This window comes from Mustelus asterias, chromosome 2 (assembly GCF_964213995.1).
Source record: "Mustelus asterias chromosome 2, sMusAst1.hap1.1, whole genome shotgun sequence".
Taxonomy (NCBI): Eukaryota; Metazoa; Chordata; class Chondrichthyes; order Carcharhiniformes; family Triakidae; genus Mustelus; species Mustelus asterias.
Window position 1 is genome coordinate 26,664,164 of NC_135802.1, and position 14,767 is coordinate 26,678,930.

At 53.2% G+C, this 14,767-nt stretch overlaps 1 protein-coding gene across 3 annotated transcripts in view; it reads left to right on the forward strand.

Annotated features, from left to right (window-relative positions):
* Positions 1–14,767, forward strand: part of zmynd11 (zinc finger, MYND-type containing 11) — a 194,712-nt gene that overhangs the window by 749 nt on the left and 179,196 nt on the right. The gene's annotated exons all lie outside the window — the stretch shown is intronic.

The following is a 14,767-nucleotide window of genomic DNA, read 5'->3' on the forward strand; positions in this document are numbered from 1 at the left end:
CCCGCTCACGATTGCCCCCCCCCGCTCACATTGCCCCCGCTCACATTGCCCCCCCCGCTCACATTGCCCCCCCCCGCTCACATTGCCCCCCCGCTCACAATTGCCCCCCCCGCTCACATTGCCCCCCCCGCTCACATTGCCCCCCCCGCTCACATTGCCCCCCCGCTCACATTGCCCCCCCGCTCACATTGCCCCCCCCGCTCACATTGCCCCCCCCCGCTCACATTGCCCCCCCCGCTCACATTGCCCCCCCCGCTCACATTGCCCCCCCCGCTCACATTGCCCCCCCCGCTCACATTGCCCCCCCGCTCACATTGCCCCCCCCGCTCACATTGCCCCCCCCCGCTCACATTGCCCCCCCCGCTCACATTGCCCCCCCCGCTCACATTGCCCCCCCCGCTCACATTGCCCCCCCGCTCACATTGCCCCCCCCCCGCTCACATTGCCCCCCCCGCTCACATTGCCCCCCCCGCTCACATTGCCCCCCCCGCTCACATTGCCCCCCCCCCGCTCACATTGCCCCCCCGCTCACATTGCCCCCCCCGCTCACATTGCCCCCCCCCCGCTCACATTGCCCCCCCCGCTCACATTGCCCCCCCGCTCACATTGCCCCCCCCGCTCACATTGCCCCCCCCGCTCACATTGCCCCCCCCGCTCACATTGCCCCCCCCGCTCACATTGCCCCCCCCGCTCACATTGCCCCCCCCGCTCACATTGCCCCCCCCGCTCACATTGCCCCCCCCGCTCACATTGCCCCCCTCAATCCCCGCTCACATTGCCCCCCCCGCTCACATTGCCCTCCTCCCCCCCGCTCACATTGCCCTTGCCCCCGCTCACATTGCCCCCCCCGCTCACATTGCCCCCCCCGCTCACATTGCCCCCCCCGCTCACATTGCCCCCCCGCTCACATTGCCCCCCCGCTCACATTGCCCCCCCCGCTCACATTGCCCCTGCCCCCGCTCACATTGCCCCCCCCCGCTCACATTGCCCCCCCGCTCACATTGCCCCCCCCGCTCACATTGCCCCCCCCGCTCACATTGCCCCCCCCGCTCACATTGCCCCCCCGCTCACATTGCCCCCCCCGCTCACATTGCCCCCCCCGCTCACATTGCCCCCCCCGCTCACATTGCCCCGTCCATTGCCCCCCGCTCACATTGCCCCCCCCGCTCACATTGCCCCCCCGCTCACATTGCCCCCCCCGCTCACATTGCCCCCCCCGCTCACATTGCCCCCCCCGCTCACATTGCCCCCCCGCTCACATTGCCCCCCCCGCTCACATTGCCCCCCCCGCTCACATTGCCCCCCCGCTCACATTGCCCCCCCCGCTCACATTGCCCCCCCCGCACCATTGCCCCGCTCACATTGCCCCCCCCGCTCACATTGCCCCCCCGCTCACATTGCCCCCCCCGCTCACATTGCCCCCCCGCTCACATTGCCCCCCCCGCTCACATTGCCCCCCCCGCTCACATTGCCCCCCCCCGCTCACATTGCCCCCCCCGCTCACATTGCCCCCCCCCGCTCACATTGCCCCCCGCTACATTGCCCCGTCACATTGCCCCCCCCGCTCACATGCCCCCCCCGCTCACATTGCCCCCCCCGCTCACATTGCCCCCCCGCTCACATTGCCCCCCCCGCTCACATTGCCCCCCCCCGCTCACATTGCCCCCCCCGCTCACATTGCCCCCCCCGCTCACATTGCCCCCCCGCTCACATTGCCCCCCCCGCTCACATTGCCCCCCCCGCTCACATTGCCCCCCCCCGCTCACATTGCCCACTAATTCCCCCGCTCACATTGCCCCCCCCGCTCACATTGCCCCCCCGCTCACATTGCCCCCCCCGCTCACATTGCCCCCCCCGCTCACATTGCCCCCCCCGCTCACATTGCCCCCCCCGCTCACATTGCCCCCCCGCTCACATTGCCCCCCCCGCTCACATTGCCCCCCCGCTCACCATTGCCCCCCCCGCTCACATTGCCCCGTACATTGCCCCGCTCACATTGCCCCCCCGCTCACATTGCCCCCCCGCTCACATTGCCCCCCGCTCACATTGCCCCCCCCGCTCACATTGCCCCCCCGCTCACATTGCCCCCCCCCGCTCACATTGCCCCCCCTCAATTGCCCGCTCACATTGCCCCCCCCGCTCACATTGCCCCCCCCCGCTCACATTGCCCCCCCGCTCACATTGCCCCCCCGCTCACATTGCCCCCCCCCGCTCACATTGCCCCCCCGCTCACATTGCCCCCCCGCTCACATTGCCCCCGCTCACATTGCCCCCCCCGCTCACATTGCCCCCCCCCGCTCACATTGCCCCCCCCGCTCACATTGCCCCCCCGCTCACATTGCCCCCCCCGCTCACATTGCCCCCCCCGCTCACATTGCCCCCCCCGCTCACATTGCCCCCCTTGCCCGCTCACATTGCCCCCCCACATTGCCCCCGCTCACATTGCCCCCCCGCTCACATTGCCCCCCCCGCTCACATTGCCCCCCCGCTCACATTGCCCCCCCCGCTCACATTGCCCCCCCGCTCACATTGCCCCCCCCGCTCACATTGCCCCCCCCGCTCACATTGCCCCCCCGCTCACATTGCCCCCCCCGCTCACATTGCCCCCCCTCACTTGCCCGCTCACATTGCCCCCCCCGCTCACATTGCCCCCCCGCTCACATTGCCCCCCCCGCTCACATTGCCCCCCCCGCTCACATTGCCCCCCCCGCTCACATTGCCCCCCCCGCTCACATTGCCCCCGGCGCCTCACATTGCCCCGCGCTCCTCACATTGCCCCCCCCGTAATTTTGCCCCCCCCGCTCACATTGCCCCCCCCGCTCACATTGCCCCCCCCGCTCACATTGCCCCCCCGCTCACATTGCCCCCCCCGCTCACATTGCCCCCCCCGCTCACATTGCCCCCCCCGCTCACATTGCCCCCCCGCTCACATTGCCCCCCCCGCTCACATTGCCCCCCCGCTCACATTGCCCCCCCGCTCACATTGCCCCCGCTCACATTGCCCCCCCGCTCACATTGCCCCCCCCGCTCACATTGCCCCCCCGCTCACATTGCCCCCCCCGCTCACATTGCCCCCCCGCTCACATTGCCCCCCCCGCTCACATTGCCCCCCCCGCTCACATTGCCCCCCCCGCTCACATTGCCCCCCCACATTCCGCTCACATTGCCCCCCCCGCTCACATTGCCCCCCCGCTCACATTGCCCCCCCCGCTCACATTGCCCCCCCCCGCTCACATTGCCCCCCCGCTCACATTGCCCCCCCGCTCACATTGCCCCCCCCCGCTCACATTGCCCCCCCGCTCTCATTGCCCCCCCCGCTCACATTGCCCCCCCCGCTCACATTGCCCCCCCGCTCACATTGCCCCCCCGCTCACATTGCCCCCCCGCTCACATTGCCCCCCCCGCTCACATTGCCCCCCCCGCTCACATTGCCCCCCCGCTCACATTGCCCCCCCGCTCACATTGCCCCCCCCCGCTCACATTGCCCCCCCCGCTCACATTGCCCCCCCGCTCACATTGCCCTCTCCCCGCTCACATTGCCCCCCCGCTCACATTGCCCCCCCGCTCACATTGCCCCCCCCGCTCACATTGCCCCCCCGCTCACATTGCCCCCCCCGCTCACATTGCCCCCCCCGCTCACATTGCCCCCCCGCTCACATTGCCCCCCCGCTCACATTGCCCCCCCGCTCACATTGCCCGTCCCCCGCTCACATTGCCCCCCCCCGCTCACATTGCCCCGTCCCCCCCCGCTCACATTGCCCCCCCCGCTCACATTGCCCCCCCGCTCACATTGCCCCCCCCGCTCACATTGCCCCCCCGCTCACATTGCCCCGTCCCCCGCTCACAATGCCCCCCCGCTCACATTGCCCCCCCCGCTCACATTGCCCCGTCCCCCCCCGCTCACATTGCCCCGTCCCCCCCCGCTCACATTGCCCCGTCCCCCCCCGCTCACATTGCCCCCCCCGCTCACATTGCCCCGTCCCCCCCCGCTCACATTGCCCCCCCGCTCACATTGCCCCGTCCCCCCCCGCTCACATTGCCCCGTCCCCCCCGCTCACATTGCCCCGTCCCCCCCCGCTCACATTGCCCCGTCCCCCCCCGCTCACATTGCCCCGTCCCCCCCCGCTCACATTGCCCCGTCCCCCCCCGCTCACATTGCCCCGTCCCCCCCCGCTCACATTGCCCCGTCCCCCCCCGCTCACATTGCCCCGTCCCCCCCCGCTCACATTGCCCCGTCCCCCCCCGCTCACATTGCCCCGTCCCCCCCCGCTCACATTGCCCCGTCCCCCCCCGCTCACATTGCCCCGTCCCCCCCCGCTCACATTGCCCCGTCCCCCCCCGCTCACATTGCCCCGTCCCCCCCGCTCACATTGCCCCGTCCCCCCCCGCTCACATTGCCCCGTCCCCCCCCGCTCACATTGCCCCGTCCCCCCCGCTCACATTGCCCCGTCCCCCCCCGCTCACATTGCCCCGTCCCCCCCCGCTCACATTGCCCCGTCCCCCCCGCTCACATTGCCCCGTCCCCCCCCGCTCACATTGCCCCGTCCCCCCCCGCTCACATTGCCCCGTCCCCCCCCGCTCACATTGCCCCGTCCCCCCCCGCTCACATTGCCCCGTCCCCCCCCGCTCACATTGCCCCGTCCCCCCCGCTCACATTGCCCCGTCCCCCCCGCTCACATTGCCCCGTCCCCCCCCGCTCACATTGCCCCGTCCCCCCCCGCTCACATTGCCCCGTCCCCCCCGCTCACATTGCCCCGTCCCCCCCGCTCACATTGCCCCGTCCCCCCCGCTCACATTGCCCCGTCCCCCCCCGCTCACATTGCCCCGTCCCCACCCGCTCACATTGCCCCGTCCCCCCCCGCTCACATTGCCCCGTCCCCCCCCGCTCACATTGCCCCGTCCCCCCCCCGCTCACATTGCCCCGTCCCCCCCCGCTCACATTGCCCCGTCCCCCCCCGCTCACATTGCCCCGTCCCCCCCCGCTCACATTGCCCCGTCCCCCCCCGCTCACATTGCCCCGTCCCCCCCGCTCACATTGCCCCGTCCCCCCCGCTCACATTGCCCCGTCCCCCCCCGCTCACATTGCCCCGTCCCCCCCGCTCACATTGCCCCGTCCCCCCCGCTCACATTGCCCCGTCCCCCCCCCGCTCACATTGCCCCGTCCCCCCCGCTCACATTGCCCCGTCCCCCCCCGCTCACATTGCCCCGTCCCCCCCGCTCACATTGCCCCGTCCCCCCCCGCTCACATTGCCCCGTCCCCCCCCGCTCACATTGCCCCGCCCCCCCCGCTCACATTGCCCCGTCCCCCCCCGCTCACATTGCCCCGTCCCCCCCCGCTCACATTGCCCCGTCCCCCCCCGCTCACTAAAGTCCTGGTAAATGTATTTTTGATCAAGGTAAATACTATGGTTTTGGATACGACTGATCGGGACTTTTACAGTGACTAATTGATGTTGATATGTGTGTTTGCATGTGTTTGAAAATCCATAATGCTTTACATGTGTTGTATGTGCAGTGGCATTTAATAGTCATGTAGAGTATTCCATAATTAAAATCTCACCCCTGGTTTCAGCTGGGTGTCATTGCCTCATAAATTTAGTGGAATATATCTTGCCTGTAGTTTTGAATTCTAGGCTCCTGTTTTACTCGTTGCTGATGTGCTTTCCTAACTTTGTGTGTATGTGTGTGTGTTTTTAGATGAATTGATGTGCAGTAATTGGTTACTCCTATAATTCTTGTAGCTGTCTTTGCCTTCTCCTGTCATGGTGCTCTTCTGCATTAACATCCAAAGACATACTGTCTAGTTCCACATGTATGCCAGTGACACTGACCTCTGGCTCTCTTGACCCCCTCCATCACTTCTGTATTATCAGACTCTTAGTCCAACGCGCACCGCCCTCTCAAGGGCAGTTAGGAATGAGTAACAAATGGTGACCTTGCTTGTGATGCTCACATCTTTTGAAAGAATTATAAAATAGGTCTGGGGTGTTTGCAAGTTTTTCTCATTAAACATTGGAATGACCAAAGCTAGTTCAACCCCTGCCACAAGTCCACTTTCCTTGCCATGGATTCTGTCCCCTTGCCATGGATTCTGTCCCCTTCCCTGGACGCTGTCACAGGCTGAATCAATCTGTACGGAACCTTGGCATCCTACTTGACCCTGAGCTGAGCTTCCAACACCACATCATACCTATCAGAAAGAGCCCCTGCTTCCACCTCCTTCCCTTTCTGCTTCTGTCTCAGCTTAATAGCTGCCGATATCCTGATCGATGCTTTTGTTACCTCCAGATGTGCCAATTCACAGCTAGAGTCCCTCCTCCCACCCTTCATAAAATTGAGCTCTCAAACTCTACCTGTAGTTAAACCTGCAGCAAGCTTCGCTCATCCGTGGCACCTCTGTTGACCAATGTTAGTTCCTGGGTCCTCCGTTTTAAAATTCCCAGCCTCTTGTGAATCCTTTCAGGGACTTGCCCTCTCAATCCTGGTAACCTCCTTTAGTCCTCCAATCCTCCAAGAATCTGGCTCCTCCGATTCTGCACTCAATGTATTCCCACTCCTTTATTGCGTTTAGTTGTCTAGACCTTAACCTCTGAAATTTCCTGCTAAACCACACCCCCCATTTCTCTCTGCCCCAAGAATCTGCTTAAATCATACCTGTTTGAGGAAGTTTTATCACCTGTTCTATAATCTTTGGGCCCGAGTCATTTTTTGTCTGAAGCACTTTGGGATGTTTTCCTACCTTTAAACTTGCTATTTAAATACAAGTTATTATCTATAGATGGGCTTTGGAATCAGAACAATATGATACATTTGTATTGCAATTTATGGTGCAAACGACATTCATCTTGGTTAGTTGCTTTATGCTGGTACCAATTCAGGTATGGTCCGTGCAAGTCAAAGGCTATATATCAAATTCCTGTTTTGCCCATCTCACATCTTGTATCATGCACTGTCATCAGACAGGCAGCTCTGCTGAGGGAATAAGAGTGTGGTAACAGGTGGTGTCACAAGTCCATCTTCTCATGTTTCTCAGACTGAATGTACTTTGTCACCTGAACTCCATATAATTAAGGTACCGCATTTAAAATTCTAGACTCTTACAGCAAGATATTTTCTCCATTTCTAGTTACAGTTGAGTTTGCTTCCTCCAGTTGCCATCAGTCTTGAGAAGTGCTTAAATTGTAAAAGCTGAAGAACATAATTGTTCAATATGAATGATTAAAGTCAGAACTTGGGAATTGTGGGATTAGCAAAGGCCAAGTCTCATCTAGTTCACTTTCTGTCATCTTGATGGTTCAGGATACACCAATTATTGATTTAACTACACAGCAATCAGACTCTCTATTAGTCTACAGCAGGCCTAAACATGACGCAGGGAAAACCCAAAGGTGGAGAGCATTTGGAGAATCATAAAGTTCCTCCCAAGCATGCTGTACTTACCACATATTACTATATTGTTATATCACCTGACGAAGGAGCAGCGCTCCGAAAGCTAGTGGCGTTTGCTACCAAATAAACCTGTTGGACTTTAACCTGGTGTTGTTAGACTCCTTACTGTACTTACCACATGCCATGCCTCCCCATTTTGCGTCTGATATTTCTGAGGTAGTTTGACTCCAAATCCTACAGGATGGATTTGTGTTTTTGATCATACATTGCTACAGATTTTTCTTTTGGCAAAGAAGTCAAAGAATGCTGTTGCTACTTGTCCAACAATACATCACTTGAGAATCAAACCTTTACCAAGAGCAAATCACATTACACAATCAATGGTTTTTGTGATCTTATGAAATGAAGGTAATAGTACAATCAAAACGCAGACTGATCCACTTGAGCAAAGGAGTAGCAATCTTTCTTTAACGTTACAGGAAAACATGTGAAGTAAAATTGAAAGGGGGCAAGGTCAGAAAAGGTTTTTCAAATTTGATGTTGATTTTTGAGACTATTATCTCAATGCATCAACATTCAAAAATAGCACCGAAGTGATGCAGGAATCCTAGTTTTATGTAATCTGCTCAGGGCTGGGTACATAAGATTTTTACTTTTTACAGTTGTGTTTGTGATTTTTTTGAAACTTGCCTCAGAATATGCTGTTAAGTTTTAGAACCGGTTTTGTGTGATTCTTTGGTGCGGATTCTGCTTATATAATTAAAGTACTATCTGATTTATTTGGGTGTTGTGTCCAGCCAGTGTGTTGTTTAAGGTAGCCTTCAATCCAGTAATAAAGTGAACTCGGAATAAGACACCTGTTTGTTGTCTGAAAAAGAACAAAGGCTTCTGGCATGACTGTTATTTGGATTGTGTTGAGAATATTCATTTTCTTCTGTGAAGTATATTTTGTTTCCATCAATTCTGAGAAGTATTTGCATTATTTTTGTATAATGGATACAGTAAGGAATTGGTTGGAGGATAAAGTGAATAGTGATTACATCAAAAAGGAAGGATTAAGCTGGGAAGTATGTGAATCCACCAAATGCATTGGCAGGAAGGTAGGTAGTCGTGTATATATTGTTATATTAGTTTCAGGACTTGAGCAAGTCAAAAACACTGCTGTAAATCTCAGTGTTTAAAATGGAATAATGCAATTGTGTATCATAGGATTGCATGGTTATAAGTAGTGGCTTTTAAACAATGTATATTTTATTATAGAACATTTGCACAAAGGGAGAGGTAGACAGCAAAAGTTAAAGGGATGCAATATTCAGATTTGGGATAAATGGTTGAAAGCTTCCTAAATGTGGTGGAATGAAGCTGTGGAGGTAATTCCCAAGGCAGAAGGGAGTCTGGAGTTGGGGGGTGTGTGCGTGGGAGGGGTGCGCGCGTGCGTGCGTGGGAGGGGTGCGCGCGTGCGTGCGTGGGAGGGGTGCGCGCGCGCGTGCGTGGGAGGGGTGCGTGCGTGCGTGGGAGGGGTGCGTGCGTGGGAGGGGTGCGTGCGTGGGAGGGGTGCGTGCGTGGGAGGGGTGCGTGCGTGGGAGGGGTGCGTGCGTGGGAGGGGTGCGCGCGTGGGAGGGGTGCGCGCGTGGGAGGGGTGCGTGCGTGGGAGGGGTGCGCGCGTGGGAGGGGTGCGCGCGTGCGTGCGTGGGAGGGGTGCACGCGTGCGCGCGTGGGAGGGGTGCGCGCGTGGGAGGGGTGCGCGCGTGCGTGGGAGGGGTGCGCGCGTGGGAGGGGTGCGCGCGTGCGTGGGAGGGGTGCGCGCGCCTGCGTGGGAGGGGTGCGCGCGCCTGCGTGCGTGGGAGGGGTGCGCGCGCCTGCGTGCGTGGGAGGGGTGTGCGCGCGGGGGGGTGGGGCGTGTGTGTGTTAACTGTTCGTGGCAGAGGTGTGGAAACCGTGTGGGTGGAGTGATGGCAATATTGTGGCAAAGGCAAGATCTCAGAGAGAAAGATGGAAAGGTTGGTATGGGGTATGACATTTTAGTGAACTGAATGTCTTCTTATTTGTCAATGTTGACTGCTTTAAAAAAAAGTTTCAGCTTAATCCATAACTTGATATCAGATGAGTATTCAGATTGGACAGCGGCAGCCTGTGGTTTTGGAAAAGGGAGCAGTCCAGTTATGTTTAATAGGATCCATCAAACAATAAAGAGATAACTGACCAGAATATCTGTTTTAACAGTGGTGGTTGAGAGATGAATGTTGACCGGGTTTAACAAGTATAGCACCTTAGGAAGAAACTGTATAGTGCTTGTTGTGGCAGTGTCAGTGAGGTTTCTGTACAAAATGTGCTGGGTCATATTGACATTTAGATCTGTTAAAATATAATGCACAATATGTCAATCTCTGTGTAACTTCCTCCCTGCAAAATACATCTGTCATATTTTCCTTTGAATTCTGTGGCAGAATCTGCCTTCAGTTGGTGTAAATCTTCGAACATTTCATGTTTTATTGGAACACTGATATTTAGTATGCATACTCCTGTATAAAGTAGTGCGTTTCTCTTCCTGTTAGCCAACCCAGTTTGAGAACAAGGGGATCCTCATCAAGTAAAACAACCACCACCTTCCTACCAGTGACTCGGCTCAGTAATCATGTTTCTACAGTTATGAAGAAAATGAATTCTGGTGCTTAAAACTAGAAAGCTGCTGAAACATTAGTGCTGTATCCAAAGCTGGGAACCCACTTTGAGTGTATTTACCTTTTACTTTCATGGTTAATGACATCACTTGAATTCCCTGAGTGTGTCATAACTTTGTTGCATGTTTACAGCTGCTGTTGGTTTTCTATCCACTTTTAAAAATTCTGATTTTTTTTTTGTGCATGCCCTCAGTGCTCCCACATCCAAACCATGGGTACTCGCACTTTTCACAATCTTGTCCCAACGTCTTCCACATTGAAAAACTTCATTCACTGCTAAACACCGTGACTCATCTTTTTCATTCAATGTAATTTCATTTATTTAATTCCATTCTTCACCATTTGTTCCATCTATTAACTTCATCGCTTTTTTTGTGCAAAAATGGCACAATTGTGCACACACTATTTTGCTATGCAATCATCTCCTCATCAAACAACACTATGTAAAATTATACAAGAATTTAAGCCTGAAAATGCTACTAAAACTTCCACAATCATCTATCAACTTATTCAGTTAGTATTAATTAATGTGCAGATTTATAAACTAACATAGCACAATATATTCCTATGTTTACTGTGCACAGTGCTACAAAAAACCTGCTGGTATATCTGTTGCTGTTCATGTCATTTCTACAGATCTTTCTTACTATTGTCACTCATTTTGGTCACATTTTTGCGTACATTCAAATGTCACATGTAGTCTAGTTCCATGGATCGATCTTCCTTTCTGCCTTCTGTGTATTAGGGAATAAAATGTACATTGTCAGTGACAAGGCCTACAGCCCTTTAGTCAGCTTACTTGTGCATAATGTTCACTGCCTGGCCACATGAACCTTGCTTCCCGTGTCACAACTTTTGAACACAGTAAGAAGTTTAACAACACCAGGTTAAAGTCCAACAGGTTTATTTGGTAGCAAAAGCCACAAGCTTTCAGAGCCTTAAGCTCCCCCTTCAGGTGAGTGGGAATTCTGTTCACAAACAGGGCATATAAAGACACAAACTCAATTTACAGAATAATGGTTGGAATGCGAATAATTACAGCTAATCAAATCTTAAAGGTACAAACAATGTGAGTGGAGAGAGCATTAAGACAGGTTAAAGAGATGTGTATTGTCTCCAGACAGGACAGCCAGTGAGACTCTGCAAGTCCAGGAGGCAAGCTGTGGGGATTACAGATAGTGTGACATGAACCCAATATCCCGGTTGAGGCCGTCCTCATGTGTGCGGAACTTGGCCATCAGTTTCTGCTCAGCGACTCTGCGCCGTCGTGTGTTGTGAAGGCCGCCTTGGAGAACGCTTACCCGAATTTCAGAGGCCGAATATGCCCTGTTTGTAAACAGAATTCCCACTCACCTGAAGAAGGAGCTTAAGGCTCCGAAAGCTTGTGGCTTTTGCTACCAAATAAACCTGTTGGACTTTAACCTGGTGTTGTTAAACTTCTTACGGTGTTTACCCAGTCCAACGTCAGCATCTCCACATCATCACAACTTTTGAGCCATGCTTTTTATTTCAACATCTTAGAATAATAAATCTTGACTTGGGCTTTTTTTGTTAGTCTGGCATTGCAATACCCACTGCATTAGCTACCCAAATAAAGCTGCCATTTTGTTGAACCATTAAAAAAAAAACCTTGCTTTTTTTTTAATATGTCGGGTGATTGGTAATTTTTGGGGCCTCAGGATGCCATGCTCCCCTAAGCTTTTCAGTAGCTGCCTGATACTGACTTCAGGTCATAATCTCTGCTCAAGTCCTACCACTTATTTTTGTACTGGAGCACTGGTCTCCAGCCTGGTGATCAAGGCTACCTGCGTGACCCATTTTGGGTAGCCAAATTTGGATTGATGCTGTCCCCTACTGCCGTGACCCCTCTTTGTCGCTTATTTCTTTAATAGTGGCTACATTGTATACTCGGTTGGCATTCAGTCACACACACACACACACACCACTCCTGGGCTTAGCATAATGTTCCTTCATAGCTTGTAACATTGAACCTTGAACACAACCCCAGTGCCACCCTCCCCGACTATGTGCACATAGTGCTGTGCTGTGTACAATAGAAAGTGTGCTGGTGCGGGGAGAATTGAGGTGATCGTCTGACTTAAGCCAAAGAGAAACGCAGGTCACTTGCTGAAATAATATGTAATTTGAAAAAGCTACCCTGAATGTGTTTACCAAGCCATCGTCATTAATTGCTCCTTCGTTATTGGTGGCACGGTGGTTTGGAGGATTGGCCATGCTAAATTGTCCCTTAGTGTCCGATAGTGTGTAGGTTAGGGGATTAGTGGGGTAAATGCGGGGTGGGGGGGGGGGGTGGTGGTTGGGCATAGGTAAGATGTTCTGTCAGAGAGGTTGACATTTGCACTTGGGGATTCTATAATTTTTCCATAGTTGCCTGTTTCTTTTCTGTCCATCCACTCCTATACTCACTGTGTAAGACATCAAAAACAAAAGTCTGATGGGCAGGGAGTCTGATAAACTTCTGCTCCTGTGGATTGAAGACTTTTGACTCTTTAAGTATTTAATGTCAAAATGAAGGAGAAAGGCTGTCTATTCAAAAACCAGAACTTTGTGAAAGTTTGTCGGGGATGTCTTAAGAGTTATAGTAGTTGCAGCGGGGCAGCTGAGATTCACTACCATCAGAGACCGTGAGACAGGAATAAGATTTATTTTGTTCGGTAATGGTAAACTTGGATCACGTGCACATAATTAAAGGGAGGCCCTTAAATAGGTACTGATTTACAGCACAGTAGGGAGTGGAAAATCTCTGGCTCCCAGCTTCTAAGGACAACAGTGGCTTACACTGGAGGTTTTATTACCCAGTCTGTGTTCACCCTGGGATAAAGTTTCCACTGTAAACAAGACTGCCAAAGTGTGAAGAAAAACTGTGTGAAGGTGCATGTAAAACAAAATGAAATGGAGTGAAATTGAGAGACAGGACAAAGCTAACCTAAGGAAGTTTAAATCAAAATAATTCAAGCAAGCTCTAAAGTTTACATCCTTTATTAACCTGACAGAGTAACAAATATTTATCATAAATCCCACTTTGATTTAAAAATCTCTTTTGCTCTCCGAAACAAGGAAACCATTTAGAATTTTTAAGAATAGTTGCTTTGAATTGAAGAACTATTTATTCACTGTTCTCACTTTTATGACCAAAGGATATAGCAAATCTTTACTGAATGGGTTATTTTTCTGCTTTCACTCAGCAGTGTCTCCAACAAAGAAGGTGGATTTCTAAGGGCGGAGAAAGTATTAACAAGATTTTAGATAAGGCTGTTACAATCAACAAATGCCTTGCTTAAAGTAGCCACCAGTAAAATCAGTAATCCCTTGTCTCTAGCTTTAGGAATTATTTGAATGTTAAGAATAGTACCTGAGATTGGAAGGTAGTAAGTGTGATCCTAAGGCAACATTGGCAGCTTGGGGACCTTTGGGACTAATCAGTTAAGCTTCTGTTTGAGGTACATTATTGCAACACCTCTTCAAAGAGGCAGTTAGATAATTTGATATAGGAAAAGGAATTTAGGGAGGAAGATCTTGCCCAATGCATTTACTGGAATACTTTGAGGAAATTATGGTGAGATCAATACTGTGGCTACAAGAGCGGGCGAGAGGCTGGGAAATCTGCAGCGAGTAACTCGCTTCCTAACTCGTCAAAGCCTGTCCACCTTCTACAAGTGACCACAATTGACGAAGGAGCATTGCTCCGAAAGCTTATGGTATTTGCTACCAAATAAACCTGTTGGACTTTAACCTGGTGTTGTGAGACTTCTTACTGCACCTTCTACAAGCCAAAGTGATGGAATAGTCTCCATTTGCCTGGATGAGTGTATCTTCAACAGCAATGTACAGTGGTATGGGGAAAAGACAGCTGAATGGCACTCAGCCATGATGCTTTTTGGAGAGCTGGTGCAGATATGATGGGACAAATGGCCACCTCCTGTGTTGTAATGTTTGTGATTCTGAACACTCCAGAAACTTAACACCATCCAGGACAAAGCAACCTGCTTTATTTGCACCTTATCTACCACCTCAAAACATTCACTTCCTCCACTATCACTGTGCAGAAGTATGCACCACCTATAAGATACTGTAGCAATTCACCAAGGCTCCATCAACAGCACTTTCAAGATCCACAATCTCTAGTACCTATAAGGACAAGAGGGGCAGCAGACGCCCGAGAGGAATAAGCTCCCGCCAAGTTGCATATTATCCTGACTTGGAACTATATTGCCATTCCTTCACTGTTGCTGAGTCAAAATACTGGAACTCCTTTCTTAGCAGCTCTTATGGGTGTACCATGGACTGCAGCAATTCAAGAGGGCTGCTCCGCAACACTATCTCAAGAGCAATTAAGACAGGCAATAAATGCTGGCCTTTCCAGTGACTCATCCCACAAATGATTTTGTTTAAAGAAATGACTCCCTGATGGTGGAAATTCTTTCAATATGATCTATTTAGATTTTATAGAATGGTAACAGCAGAGAGGAGGCAATTCCATGCTGGCTCTCTGTAAGAGATATAAGAGCTACTCAGCTAGCTTTACTCCCCTGCCTTTTCCCATAAAACATGAAGTCTTTCTTTCTCTTCAGATAATTATCCAATTCCCTTCTAAAGACCACAATTGAATCTGCCTCCATCTTAATTTCAGACACTGCATTCCAGATCAGAACCATTATTGTGTTTTTAAAAAAAAC